The sequence below is a fragment of the Ranitomeya imitator genome, chromosome 4 (assembly GCF_032444005.1).
Source record: "Ranitomeya imitator isolate aRanImi1 chromosome 4, aRanImi1.pri, whole genome shotgun sequence".
In the NCBI taxonomy this organism is placed as follows: domain Eukaryota; kingdom Metazoa; phylum Chordata; class Amphibia; order Anura; family Dendrobatidae; genus Ranitomeya; species Ranitomeya imitator.
The window spans coordinates 692,809,182-692,825,429 of NC_091285.1; positions in this window are offsets into that span (position 1 = coordinate 692,809,182).

Below are 16,248 nucleotides of genomic sequence, written 5' to 3' on the forward strand. Positions count from 1 at the left end.
TGCTGCAGTCAGGTCACAGTTTCACAATCCTACTGAGACTGATAAGAAGTGAACCTTCACCACTTATATCAGTTTACACAGGAGCACAGGCAGCAATATCGATGGATCAGCTGTAAGATGACGGTGACGAGATGTCCTCAGTCAGGGAAAGACCTTTGTCACTTGTCATTTAAACAGCGAGACTTTCTGACATTGGAGTACAGGAAAATAGCACTATTACTTTCTGGGTACAGGAAAATAACATTAGTACACCTGTGCAACAGATAGAGATGAGCGAACCTTTCAAAGTTCAGTTTGGATTCGCCGAACGGTCCTCTGTTCACCAAACAGACCTCAGTTGGCTGAACAGTTTGACGAATGTACCCGAACCACATTAGATTAAATGGGAAGCAAAACCAAACGCATAGACAACGTCTTAAGGGGTGACAAAAAGCTCCCCAAACAGCTTAAATTAGGGCAGACGCCATGAAAAATGGCATCAATTGACCCACAGCAGAACTTTGCAAATGGCACAGCAGCAGTCAGCCATGGCCCATGCATGAGGTATCAGGGTCTGGTTCACTATTTACAGCTTGAATTGAAGTTTCAATGAGGACCTGGTGGTTAAGGGAGACCTCACACCTCATGCAACACCTACATTTTTTTTTATTCCATCCACAGTCAGATGGCACAAACATCAGTTTCATGAAATAACATTGGTAGAAAAATGTAAAGAAAGTAACACAGGTAATTGACTAAAAGTGAATGCGGGCTTGCCTGTCTGGGAGCCCTACTGCAGGCACAGAAGACACCACAAAGGTGGCACAGACTGCAATAATGTGAGATCAATACATGACACTAAAAACGACACCGTCGCCTTGTCTGTACAGTCTGCGACTGGGTTTCAAAAGTCATTGGAGATCCATGACTTATTCATTTTAATTAAAGTTATGTGCTCTACACTTTGAGGGGACAGCCAAACCACCACCAGCAACGCTGAAGACATGTTCTGAGAAAACACTGGCTGCCGGGCATGACAAAACCTCCAAGGCATGACAGTCAAGCTCATGTCACTCTTCCATTTTTGAACACCAAAATGTAAAAGGGTCCAAACCCCCCCTTATGGGTTTGATATTAAGCTCCAGATACTCCTGCACCATCCTCTCCGGTTGTTCGCAATGTGTCAGACTTGTACTCTGTTCTGCTGATGCACGGGCTGGTCTAAAAAACGTGGTAAACGACTCACAGAAATTGCTTTTGCCACTTACAGTGCTGCTGCTGCTCCTAATGTTTTGGCGATGACACCTTGTCATTCCCAGGGTTGGAAGTTTACAACTGGGATGCACACTGTGTGCCTCACGGCTGTCTTGGGGACAACCACTCTTAAGATTGTCTACAAGCGTATTTCGATACTCCAGCATGCGTGCATCCCTTTCCAAGGGTGGGGGGGGGGGGGGAAGCAACTGGCTAAATTTACTATTGTACCATGTATATAACAGAGTGGAAACCCAGTAGTCAGCACTGTTTCTATACCTAAGAATATGGGCATCGTGTTGAAGCTAGTGCAGCAAGAAGGCGCTCATGTGTTGGGCACTTCCAGGAGGTTGAAGCCCATGCTGTTTTGGTGGCGGGATAACACTCAAGGTTGCTTCCTCCATCCCCTCCTGCCAACCACTAAAACAGAGAGCGTATAATTATACTCTTCATCTCCAGACGTTGCGCGTCCATCACCTTGTCCTCAATTTGTTCCTCGGCTCCTGCATCTTCAATAACAGTTTATCTGGTACCATGAGTCCCCCTTGATTTCTGTAAGCCACCTTCCCATGGCACCCGCCTGTGCGACGACAGTTCGGAAATTTGAGATATTGTTATCCCTTCCCCATCCTCCTCTGCTTCCAACTCTTCCTCTGGGACCATCACCACCTCACGCAGACTATTCAAAGCCTGCTCCAGCATATAGATGACCGGAATAGTGATGCTGCTGACAGCATCGTCAGCGCTAACCATCTTAGTAGCTATTTCAAAACTGCAGAAGGGTGCAGTCAGGGGCGGATTATAATAGGGTCAATCTGGGCTATAATAGGGTCAATCTGGGCGGTAGCCCAGGGCCCAGTGGTGTGGGGGGGCCCTGGGCTACCACTCAGATTGCCTGCCGCCATCAGGGCATTACTGCCTTGACTGGCGTATGGGCCCGGTGGGCAGAGAGGGGGCCCGCATCGGGCCCCGTCATTGTCAGTCGCTGGTGAGTGCGTGCTGCTGGAGGGAGCTCGCCGCTGGAGCATAGGTCAGGTGAAAAGAACTCGTTTTTTTTTGTTTTTTTTGCTAACAGCCATCCGGGGGGCTCGGGCGGGCCAGAATGCTGGACACTGTCTGGGGGCAATATGCTGGAGGACACACTGGGGCAGATGATTGCTGGACACACTGGGGGCAATGCTGGAGATACTGGGGCAGATTGCTGGAGACAATGGGGCAGATTGCTGGAGTCGGACACACTGGGGCAATGCTGGAGACACTCTGGCAGATTGCTGGACACACTGGGGCAAACTGCTGGACACACTGGGGGCAATGCTGGTCACACTGGGGCAGATTGCTGGACACACTGTCTGGGGGCAGTGCTGGACACACTGGGGCAGATTGCTGGACACACTGTCTGGGGGCAGTGCTGGACACACTGTCTGGGGGCAGTGCTGGACACACTGGGGCAGATTGCTGGACACACTGTTTGGGAGCAATGCTGGACACTGGGGCAGATTGCTGGACACACTGGGGCAATATGCTGGACATACTGGGGCAGATTGCTGGACACACTGGGGGCAGAGATGCTGGACACATTGGGGCAGAGATGCTGGACACTGGGGGCAGAGATGCTGGACACTGGGGGCAGAGATGCTGGACACTGGGGGCAGAGATGCTGGACACACTGAGGGAAGGACTGGTGACATGGGCAGAATGTAGATACAGGGCATGATTGGAGACATGGGGCAGAATGAAAGACATGGGGCATGATTGGAGACAGATTGTGCAGGATCATGGGGCAGAATGGATATGATGGAGACTAATGGAGCAGGATGGGAAGATCAAATGGGGCAGGATGGATACTCATGAGGGCAGGATAGGAGAACATATGGCTGAAGCCAGGAATGAGATACACGGGGCCAGGATGGGGGATATTATTATTACCATAGGGGCTAATTAAGGGATATTATTACTAAAGTGATGTATTTATGTTTTTTTTTTTTTTAGGACACTGTTATAAATGGGGGGGGGGGGCGGTCCTGTTACTGTGTAGAGTGACACTATGTCACCTCTTTTTCTTCATGTGTAATGTAGAAGTTGGGAAAAATTAAGTAATGTGTTCTACAAGCGGAGCTCGAGATAACTGTGTTATTTCCTGCAGAGACGAGTCCTGGCTGGATGAAGTGATGGCGGTCTGTGTTGGATGAAAGATGAAGGACTTCACCTAGAGACGTCACTGGTGAGTCAGTGTGACCTATACACTGACACTATACACTGTATACTATATACTGAACTGAAGGGTAAATTGACTAGATCAATGGATGTTTGACAGGTTATAGTTTCACACAGCAACTATTTTTCTGGAATAATCTGGTTCAGGTATATGATGACCCTGTCGCCCAGTGTCTGAACAGCCCGGGTCCCTGGCTACCCTTCATCCACCCCTGGGTGCAGTGGTCCTTCTTATGTGCCCACTCTGCAAGAGTGATTTGCCCCACATCTGGACTGTGTTGGCCCAGGCTATGCAAAAGGACATACTTCACTAGAGTTTATCGCTGCTGCACCAGCCACTGCTACATGTGCAGAGTGGAATTTCACCATGTCGGAACATTGCAAATTAAGCAGTTAACTTGTAGGCCGAAAGATCTTTGTAGCGATGCAAGTCGGTGGGGTGCGAACATCAGAAGTGAGCACACAGTGACCGTGCTTTCTGCGGCAACGCATCCAGGCCGGGATAGTGGTGTAGAATTGCTGTACCACCAGGTTGTGGATGTGAGCCATGCAAGGCACGTGTGTGAGGTTGCCATGGCGTAGGGTCGCCACCAGGTTTGTACTATTATTGCACATGGCCTTCCCTGGCTTCAGGTTTAGTCGAAACAGCCATTGCTCAAACTCGGCCTGGATAGCTGTCCACAACTCTTGAGCTGGGTGACTGCGATCTCCAAGGCATATTAATTTAAAGAGTGCCTGATTACGGTGACACCTGGCTGTGCAGTAGGGAGGTGGAGGAGATTCTATCTGCACTGTTGGAACACTTGTCTGATTAAGGGAGAGATTGAGGGGCCAGGTGGAGGCCCTAGAGGAGGTGGAGACAGAAGCAGTGGAGGCACTGTTAGATACAGAGGGTTTGTCCTGCAAGCCTTATGAATTCAAAAACTTGTGGAGCAGCCCCTTGACCGCCTGTGGCCACAGTCACCAGAGTCACCCAGTGCTCAGTCAGGAAGATGACACCTCTGCACGTTTGCTTGTCCAGGTGTCCATGGTAAAATGCACCCTGACAGACACAGATTTTTTTAGGGAACGGGTGATATTTTTGGCAACATGCTGGTGTAGCGCAGGCACAGCTTTCTTTGAGAAGTAATAGCTACTGGGCAACTGATACTGGGGGACTGTGACGGCTATCAACTTTCAGAAACTGTATCAACCAGACGGAAAAGCAACCAACAGATTGCAGATGATGGAGTTCAAGCTCTTTGTTTTGCCATGTCTTGGAGAAAACATTATTTTACATGACCACAACTACGGGACCGAGTGCTGGCTGCTGTGCTTAGAGAGGGTGGAGTACGGAGAACAGGACAAATTGCTGATTTGTGAGTGAGATGTTATGGTGGATTGAGAACGATTTGTTGCTCTAGGTGACACAAAAGCAGCAATCATGTCTTCTTCTGTAACAGCTGACCAGCTCTCACTCACCCCGACTGTAGGGGGTAAACAATTGTATTTTCTGCAGCCGGAGACCTGTGTGTGAAGACTTGGAATGGTGACGGTGGGGGAAGAAGCAGCAGATGGAGTTGATGGGATGGCCGGTGGTTGGCGGGGCCTGTTTGTCCGCATTTTAGCATAGTGAGATTCCCATACTAAGGCATGTTGATCACGCATGTCCCGGTTCATGCATGTACTTGTCAAATTATTGCAATTTTTGCCTCTAATGAGTTTTGTTTGCAAATTTTACAGATAACGTGTGTTGGGTCATCCTTTGTGGTCTCAATAAATGCCCAGGCTAGGCAACCCTTACCGCCCTTGCGAACTGCACACTTGTGACCTGTGCTGGCCACAGGCAGAGTTTTAGCTGAGGATGCCGTGCTTGTCATGGTTGCATCACTTTGTGTCTGTGGTAAGCTGAAACGTAACCTCCTCATCTTCCTCCTCCTGCACCTCTTCTGTTGAGCTGCTCAGCTGCATACCTCTGGTTTCACACCAAATGGGATCTACAACCTCATTGTCATCCTCTCTGTTCTGACACTCCTCACCTCGAGAGTGACCCTCCTCCTCTTCCTGCCATGATACCACAGTAGAGTCTGCGTGCACCTCTGGTATCTGAGTCTCAATAGGATCACTCCCACCCTTGCTAGTTAATGTCTAGTGATGAGGGTCTGGATTCTGCTCAGACCCTACTTCGTCCGTGTCCGGCCCTGATCCAAAAATGTGGGCATTGGTGCAGATGCTTTCATACTCTTGACTCTGTGATTCTTTGGAGCAGACCTCTAATACCCATAGAATAGAATGTGTGAACAGCTCTGCAGAGTGGCCCATCTGAGGTTCCCCACTGTCAGTTGAGCATTTGAAAATTTTCTGACGTGAAGGGAAACGAGGGTGATTGGGGTGCCACCTCTGAGAATTGTACTGTGTGTGATGTTAAGGTTGAGGAGAGGCCATTGGATGCAGTAAATACCATCTACTCAAGCACATACTCTTCCTGAGCCTCATCTGCTAGGCGTACCGCTGTGTGGCTGCCAAAGAAAGGGAGTTAAGTAGGCCGGCCAGTAACAGATGTTGTCAGTGGTCTTTGGATAGTACGAGACAGTGTTTGTTGAGTTGAAATTTCATTCACATTAACACCTAACTCACATACACGCCGAACACCAAGCTTATTCGCCTTCCACCAAGACCTCGCTTTTTTCCACTCATATTGTATGAGTGCTTCTCTGCACTGTGAGCGCCGGCCGGCCGGAAAGCTGAGCACAGCGGTGACGTCACCGCTCTGCTTTCCGGCTGGCGCTCACAGTCAGTGCAGAGAAGCACAGCACCGGGGGACAGACACCGGAATGTATGTAGTGTTTTTTTTTTTTTACATTTACGCTGGTAACCAGGGTAAACATCGGGTTACTAAGCGCGGCCCTGCGCTTAGTAACCCGATGTTTACCCTGGTTACCAGGGGACTTTGCATAGTTGGTCGCTGGAGAGCTGTCTGTGTGACAGCTCTGCAGCGACCACACAGCGACGCTGCAGCGATCGGGATCGTTGTCTAGATCGCTGCAGCGTCGCTAAATGTGACGGTACCTTAACCTGAATAATCACTATTTATTTTCTTAGATAGTGTGCCTGAATGACACCTAACGATATACCTAACGATTTTTAAGTGGAAATCTGGCCTTCTGATTTTTGTCACAGAAACATAGTTTTATCACAAAATATTTGGAGTAGCTAATGGGACTTCTGAAGATGGCAACACAGTGTTTGCACAATCTACTTTGATGCTGGAAGATCGATTTCACACAGGACAGGATCCTATCTATTTCAATGACAATTTCACTTTAAGCAGCTTTTCTAGTGCAGGAGCGTCCTCTCTGCACTGTGACACTCAGACAATAGCGCCAGCAAAACAAGGTTTCCACTTTTTATATATTTTCATATGGGCATGTGACTTCCGAACACTTTCGCTTATTTCTAGTAATAGACAGACTTGATAGTGCCAGGATAATGACTCCGCGGGGCCGTATCATAATTTTCAGGACTCTTCATTCTTCTTTACACTATAGGTGGTTCTTAATGACATTGGCCGTGTACTTGTGTTCGTGGACCTGCTGCAGAATAACAAGTATCTGCCTGTATTTCTCAGCATTGAGGATACCAATAATCTTGACCAAATCCCATTTTCTGAAATGCAGCCCTAAATTTGCAAGGACCCTCCACCATGCTTAACCGTTACCTTTAGACACTTGCTATTGTCCTTCGTGGAACAAACTGTCCTCTGTTACAGCCAAATATTTCCTATTTTGGCTCATTAGTGCTAGTACACCTGTTACCATTTTTCTGCACCGATTCCTTAGTTCTCCGCATAGTTGAGTCGCTTGGCCTTGTGTCTATGTGAAAGATTTGTTTTTTGTCTTCCATGAAGACCAATTCTGGCCAGATGTGTATTAACAGTAGATGGGTGTAGTTGGCTTTCACTGGTTTCCGGCAGTTCTGAGCTGATGGCACTGGTGGACACCTTCTATTTTGTAGGGAAAATCTTCTGCAACGTTTTCCTGGCCGACCACTGCATCTACAGTCCATAACGTTGTCCATTTCTTAATGTACTCTATGATGATAAATAAAAGCAGATATGTATCCAATATTCAACACCACCAAGGATGTGTGTGACTGGCTCCAAATGTATTTTTCAGCAGAACAATGGCCTTAAACATCCGACCAATGTCATTAAAGGTACCTTCACACATAACGATATCGTTAACGATATCGTTGCTTTTTGTGACGTAGCAACGATATCGTTAAGGAAATCGTTCTGTGTGACAGCGACCAACGATCAGGCCCCTGCTGGGAGATCGTTGGTTGCTGAACAAAGTCTGGGACTTTATTTCGTCGCTGGATCTCCCGTGGACATCGCTGGATCGGCGTGTGACACCGATTCAGCGATGTCTTCACTGGTAACCAGGGTAAACATCGGGTTAATAAGCGCAGGGCCGCGCTTAGTAACCCGATGTTTACCTTGGTTACCAGCGTAAAAGTAAAAAAAAACAACCACTACATACTTACCTATCGCTGTCTGTCCCCGGCGCTGTGCTCTGCACTCCTCCTGTACTGGCTGTGAGCGTCGGTCAGCCGGAAAGCAGAGCGGTGACGTCACCGCTCTGCTTTCCGGCCGCTGTGCTCACAGCCAGTACAGGAGGAGTGCAGAGAAGCAGAGCGCCGGGGACAGACAACGGTAGGTAAGTATGTAGTGGTTGTTTTTTTTTACTTTTACGCTGGTAACCAGGGTAAACATCGGGTTACTAAGCGCGGCCCTGCGCTTAGTAACCCGATGTTTACCCTGGTTACCGGCATCGTTGGTCGCTGGAGAGCTGTCTGTGTGACAGCTTTCCAGCGACCAAACAGCAACGCTGCAGCGATCCGGATCGTTGTCGGTATCGCTGCAGCGTCGCTTAATGTGAAGGGGCCTTTAGAGCGAGTAGTCCTGTGGATGATGATCCGGCCCCACAGAGCCCTGGTCTCACATCATCCAGTCTGGACTCGCAGGAAGAGGCAGAAGCATCTGCACAAGCCTCATACACAGAAGATCTGGGGTCAGGTCTCCAAGATGTGTGGAGCAACCTTGGACCAAGATCCTTTAAAAATTGTGTGTAAATGACAAGAAATGATGAATGTTACGGGCGATCACCAGATACTGATGATGGAGGTGACGGGCTGTCACCAAAAACTGATGATAGAAGCAACGGGCGGTCACCAGATATTGATTATGGAGACAATGGGCGATCACCAGATACTGTCGACAATTGAGGTGATGGGCAGTCACCAGATACTGATGATGGAGGTTACGGGTAGTCACCAGATACTGATGATGGGTGGTCCCCAGATACTAATGATAGAAGCACGGGCGGTCACCAGATACTGATGGAGACAACGGGCGGTCACCAAAAACTGATGATAGAAGCAACGGGCGGTCACCAGATACTGTTGATGATAGAGGTGATAAGCGGTCATCTGACACTGATGATGGAGGTGATGGGCGGTCACCAGAAACTGATGATGGAGACAACGGGCGATCACCAGATACTGATGATCGAGACAACGGGTGATCACCAGATACTGTTGATGATTGAGGCGGTGGGCGGTCACCAGATACTGATGAAGACAACGGGGGGTACCAGATACTAATGATGATTGAGGCGATAAGCGGTCATCTGACACTGATGATGGAGGTGATGGGCGGTTACCAGATACTGATGATGGAGACAACGGGCGATCGCCAGATACTGATGATGGAGACAACGGGCGGTCACCAAAAACAGATCATAGAAGCAACGGGCGGTCACCAGATACTGATGATGATTGAGGCGATAAGCGGTCATCTGACACTGATGATGGAGGTGATGGGTGGTCACCAGATACTGATGATGGAGACAATGGGCGGTCACCAAAAACTGATCATAGAAGCAACGGGCGATCACCAGATACTGTTGATGATTGAGGCGATGGGCAGTCACCAGATACTGATGATGGAGGTTACAGGTAGTCACCAGATACAGATGATGGGTGTTCACCAGATACTGATGAAGGAGGCAACGGGCGGTCACCAAAAACTGATGATAGAAGCAACGGGCGGTCACCAGATACTGATGATGATGGAGGTGATGGGCGGTCGCCAGATACTGATGATGGAGAAAATAGGCGATCACCAGATACTGATGATGGAGACAACGAGTGGTCACCAGATACTGATGATGTTTGAGGCTATAAGCGATTATCTGACACTGATGATGGAGGTGATGGGCGGTCATCAGATACTGATGATGGAGACAATGGGCGGTCACCAAAAACTGATCATAGAAGCAACGGGCGGTCACCAGATACTGATGATGTTTGAGGCTATAAGCGATTATCTGACACTGATGATGGAGGTGATGGGCGGTCACCAGATACTGATGATGGAGGCAATGGGCGATTACCAGATACTGTTGATGATTGAGGCAATGGGCGGTCACCAGATACTGATGATGGAGGTGATGGGTGCTCACTGGATAGTGATGATGGAGGTTATGGTTATTTAAGGGAATGTGTCGCATGAAAAAACCTTTATTAACCTGCAGAGTGACCTGACTGACAGCCGGCCCTAATGATGAGTCTGCTATTAGTCAGTGCAGGGGTGCGGTTACAGCCGCTGCTCTCTATACACAGAGCGGTGACTGTGCCGGTGCCGTCCCTGTGACTGAACACCCAACACTGCTGAGAAGAATAAAGTTCATTTCCTCTCAACAATGCAGGCGCTGGATCTGCTGGTTAGTAGCGTTTTTTCACATGACAGGTTCCCTTTAAGTGATAAAAATAAGTTATTAACGCCTTTAATTTTGAAGGTATTCTTCTTTGCAGCATTTTTTCCATACCTAGTACTGCATGTAGGTGACTTGTCTGGGTGAGCAGAGCCGGTGTGGTGGATCGGAGAACCTCAGAGTCCAGGGTCCAGGTTGGGTTTCAGGAGCTCGATTGGAGTTTAACCCTGAACTCCTCGTCTTCCAGGATGTAAGGAGATTTCCCGGCCGCTGTTCTTCTCCCTCCTCGCTGTTCTCCATGAAGTCTCCTCAGAACTATTCGGGGCATCCTGCTGATTTTTACATTTGCTTTGTGTCACTCAGATCTTCACAGAAGATTTCACCATTTACAATTCAGACATTAAAATCCATGTCACAACCTCCTGCGGCTTTTACAGGGAGACTTATGGGCCAAAAAGTGAGGGTTTTTTTTTTTGGGGGGGGAGGATGGGAGGTTTTTTCCTTTTATGTTTTTATTGGTTATTTATTTCACCAATGCGTTTTCATTGCATTGTTTTAAAAAAAATCATATACTTGTTAAAGGGGAAGGCAATATTGCGATGGTATTCTTAGGCTAGGTCATCAGTATCAGATCGGTGGGCGTCCGACAACCATCACACCCACCAATTGGTTGATACTTAAAGCTGCAGCGTCCTCCACCAGCACCGCAGCTCTTTGCACCATCTGGTGGCTGTTCTCAGGTACGGTAGCTCACTTCAATAGGACCTGAGCTGGGATGCAGAGGACGGCCACTGCTTGGTGTATGGGGCTGTGATGATTTGTACATCTGTTTGCTCAGGGACGATCCTGGGAGGGCTCGGTTTCAAGCCACCCACCAATCTGACGTTAGGCCACCAATATCTCAGTCCCGAGCAGCCCTTCTTCAGTACGTAAAGAAAGACTTGTTTTTTTTACTTTTGCTGAGTTTTTTATGTGTGATTGTCCGTATATACACATATTTTTACTCTTCTGTTTCAGCACAGGTCCCTGTAATATCGATATTTGACCACTTGGTCTCTTATGTTCCTTTTTCGCTCTCATTTTTTACCTCCGCTCCTCATCACATTATCATATGTTGGATCGGTCTACTCTTTGATATAACTACTTAGATCTGAGTCCAGGTTCCCTAGATATTTTCAGTAGTAATTCTTATGTTGGTGTCCCCCTTCTCTGTTAGTTTCTGGCCTCTTCCTTTTTTGTCTTTTTTTCGTTTTCCCTCACACGCACAAATTTATTATTAACCTTCATGTTGGATTTTTTCCAGGCTTATGTCAGCGTTTCTTCCGCAGGTTTCTTCCCAGTAGACTCTTGGTGTCATCACTTGTACTCACCTTATTCTATTATATTACTCAGATATGTACACTACCGTTCGAAACTTAAGGGTCACCCAGACAATTTAGTGTTCTCCATGAAAACTCATACTTTTATTAATCAAATGAATGTAGAATCTAGTCCAGACATTGAAAAGGTTTGAAAAATAGATTTTAATTTGAAATAATAATTTTCTCCTTCAATCTTTGCTCCCTTTGCAGCAATTCCAGCATTGCAGACCTTTGGCATTCTAGCAGTTAATTTTCTGAGATAATCTGGAGAAGTTTCCCCCCATGCTTCCAGAAGCCCCTCCACAAGTGGGTTTGGTTGATGGCCACTTTTTTGCACCATGCGGTCAAGCTGCTCCCACAACAGCTCAATGGGGCTGAGATCTGGTGACTGCGCTGGCCGCTCCATTACAGATAGATACCAGCTGCTGCCTCTTCCCTAAATAGTTCTTGCATAATTTGGAGGTGGCTTTGGGTCATTGTCCTATTGTAGGATGAAATTGGCTCCAATCAAGCGCTGTCCACAGGGTATGGCATGGCATTGCAAAATGGAGTGATAGCCTTCCTTATTCAAAATCTCTTTTACCTTGTACAAATCTCCCACTTTACCAGCACCAAAACAACCCCAGACCATCACATTACCTCCACTATGCTTGACAGATGGCGTCACACTCTTCCAGCATCTTTTCAGCTGTTCTGCATCTCACAAAGTTCTTCTGTGTGATCCAAACACCTCAAACTTGGATTCGTCTGTCCATAACACTGTTTTCCAATCTTCCTCTGTCCAATGTCTGTGTTATTTTGCCCATATTAATCTTTTCCTTTTATTAGCCAGTCTCAGATATGGCTTTTTCTTTGCCACTCTGCCCTGAAGGACAGCATCCTGGAGTCGCCTCTTCACTGTAGATGTTGACACTGGCGTTTTGTGTGTACTATTTAATGAGGCTGCCAGTTGAGCACCTGTGAGGCGTCGATTTCTCAAACTACAGGCTCTAATGTACTGGTCTTGTTGCTCAGTTGTGCAGCACGGCCTCCCACTTCTCTTTCTACTATGGTTAGAGCCTGTTTGTGCTCTCCTCTGAAGGGAGTAGGACACACCGTTGTAGGAAATCTTCAGTTTCTTGGCAATTTCTCGCATGGAATAGCCTTCATTTCTAAGAACAAGAATAGACTGTCGAGTTTCACATGAAAGTTCTTTTCTTCTGGCCATTTTGAGAGTTTAATGGAACCAACAAATGTAATGCTCCATATTCTCAACTAGCTCAAAGGAAGGTCAGGTTTATAGGTTCTCTAATCAGCCAAACTGTTTTCAGCTGTGCTAACATACTTGCACAATGGTTTTCAAGGGTATTCTAACCATCCATTAGCCTTGTTATACAGTTAGCAAACACAAAGTACCATAAGAACACTGGAGTGATGGTTGTTGGAATTGGGCCTCTCTACACCTATGAAGATATTGCATTACAAACCAGACATTTGCAGCTAGAATAGTCATCATTTACCACATTAACAATGTATAGAGTGTATTTCTGAATCATTTAATGTTAGCTTCATTGGAAAAAAACTGCTTTTCTTTCAAAAATAAGGAAATTTCTAAGTGACCCTAAACTTTTGAACAGTAGTGTATATACTCGTATCCAGTACACCGGCCTCATTCTCTTACACGTGCTTTACCCTTCTTTTTTTATTAAATTCGCACATTATCATTTAATTCATTTATTTCTTTTCACACCTTCTCATACATCTTTATATTCACATCTTCGCATGTATTCTCATTTACTATTACCTCATCACTTTATGGCTGTTTTTGCACACAGTGTACTCACATTTATTATCACATACATATTTGTGTATATATATATATATATATATATATATATATATACATATATATACATATATATATATTATTTTTTTACCTTTCCTAATTGCGGGTTAGTTTAGTATTGTTTAGCCACCTTATTTGTTTCCCCTTTTTTCCTGACGATCTATACTTACCCTACAATACTATCCGACTCTTATAGAGCACTAATAGACATGTAGACTTGAAACGAAGAAGTGTTCTCTCTACTGAATCCCTTGGTTACTTCCTCATCCCAAATCACATGATTTACTCCGATTCCGTGTTCTCACTGAGCCCGTGATCGGGATATCCCTGCTACATCATCGGAACAATGTGACACTGCTCTGTCACATGATCTGATTGATGTACCTAGGTTACCTAAGAGCCGATTACATGTAGCCCGCTGGCAGTGAGTTCCTCCAGGGGTGTGACCCATGACGCGATTACAGTGGGCGGCCCTCGATGTGACGTAGGCGATGCACATGCCTTTCCTCCACTTTCAGACACATGCCAATTGCTGAGGCAATGGCGTAAACATCCTCACGCGGCAGCATCCGGAACTTAGCTCATTAATGGGAATTATACAACTCCTTCTATGATTGGTTGGTGACACCTTAAATAGCCACTTGACCAGTGTTTCATCACCCCTGGATGAAGCATTTTTATTATTATACATTTTTATAGCGCCATTTATTCCATGGCGCTCTACATGTGAAAAGGGGGCAAATATAGACAAATACAATTAAACATGAGCAAAGGTTCACATGTATATAAGGAGGGGCTCACATGTATAAAAGGAGGGAGGACCCTGCCCGCGAGGGCTCACAGTCTGCAGGGGATGGGTGAGGATACACTAGGAGAGGGTAGAGCTGGTCGTGTGGCGGTTCAGTAGGTTGAGGATCACTACAGGCTGTAGACTTGTTGGAAGAGATGAGTCTTAGGGTTCTTTATGAAGGTTTCTATGGTAGGTGAGAGTCAGATGTGTTGGGGTAGAGAGTTCCAGAGTATGAGGGAAGCACGGAGAAGTCTTGGATGTGGTTGTGGGAAGAAGAGAGGAGAGAAGAGGAGATCTTGAGGGGATCGGAGGTTGCATGTAGGTAAGTACCGGGAGACCATGTCACACATGTATGGAGGAGATAGTTTGTGGATGGCTTGGTATGTCATAGTAAGGGTTTTGAACTGGAGCCTCTGGGTGATAGGAAGCCAATGAAGGGCTTGGCATAGGGGAGAGGCTGGGGAATAGCTGGGATACAGGTAGATTAGTCGGGTAGCAGAGTGTAGGATGATTGGACCCTAAACCCAACTCAAACCCTAAGCCTAAACGCAACCCTAAACCCAACCTCAACCCTAAACCCAACCCCAACACTAAGCATAATCCCAACACTAAGCCCAAGTCCATTGCTAAGCACAATCCCCGCACTAAGCCCAACCCCAACACTAAGCACAATCCCAAAACTAAGCCCACCTCCAGTCCTAGCACAATCCCAATACTAAGCCCAGCTACAATCCTAAGCCTAACCCCCAACACTAAGCCCAACCCCAACCCTAAGCCCAACTTCAACCCTAAGCACAATCCCAACACTAAGCCCAACCCTAAGCCCAACTCTAACAACAACAAAATAAAAGAAATAAAAATTATGGAGTAACAAAATATTAATGTGACTAAAAGTCATAGTATGCAAAGGGGAATGACATGCTAATTATTGGCTTTTGATCACTGAGATAGGGTCTATCACAGTGATCAAAAAGAAGCACTTTTCCTTCATTTTAAATGTGTTTATTCCTTCTGGCAGAACAGGGGTTAATCAGCCATGTTGGAAATTTTTCTACTCACAGCTGAGCTCAGTTAGCCACTCCTTTCCCCTTTATAATCTGGGCTCTGTTACAAATCATTGTCAGTGTCAGAGCTAGCATTTGCTGCATGGTCAAGGGAAGGAGAGGAGCACATATGAGGAGGAGAGTTGGAGGAGTTTTCAATGACTGTTACTTGGTTCGTATGTGTGGTCATTCCCTATCTTTCTCTGTTTTGGTTTATTCCACTACCTCCATGCCCCGGTGCATTCCTCTGTTATATGTGAGTGAATATTTTGTATGCCTGGAGTTTTCTGTTAACCCTTGTTTGTGTTGCCTTGTTTGTAGGGTTGGTGAACTACAGTGCATAGTAGTGCCTCCCTTCCCTGGGCAGGGGAAGAGAACAGACGGAAGGATAACTCAGCAGATGAGGCAAAGGTGGCAGCCCCAGCATTATCTTCACCTTCAGAAGTATCCCCGGGAGTAGGGCAAGCTAGGGCGCCCCCTAGTGTTAAGGACGGGGAAGAAGCCCTTGGTCCCGTGTCAGCTATATCATGACAGGCATGCTGCTCTGGTGTGCTGTCAGTGTGTGGCTGTCGGAAGTTGGGGCAGCTGCAAGAAATCTCCCTAAGTAGAATATATGTGTTGCTGAGAAAGAGGTTGTCCTGTGAGGGGGCTGTGATAGCCCCCATAGTGGATCAGAATAAAAAAGAGGTGGTACTCAACCTCACCTCCTGATTTTATGCTTCTCTTCCTGGTAACTTCCCAACACACTTAAAATTATGAAAATGTTTGGCTGAACAGACAACCCAAGCCATTTCTGGTGACCCAAGAAGGAGCAAAAAACGTGAAGACCAGTGAGTACATTTTGGATTGGAAGCTGTGGGAGAATTGAGGATGAATATTGTGTTTATTTATTTTCATACCAGTTTTTATTCCCTGGACAACTCCTTTTATTACAATAGTTTGTCCAGGTCCCGTGTCATGCCAGTCTTTACACTCTGATAGCAGAAATTCCAGGAACCCTGGATCAGGAACCTGGGATAACAGATCT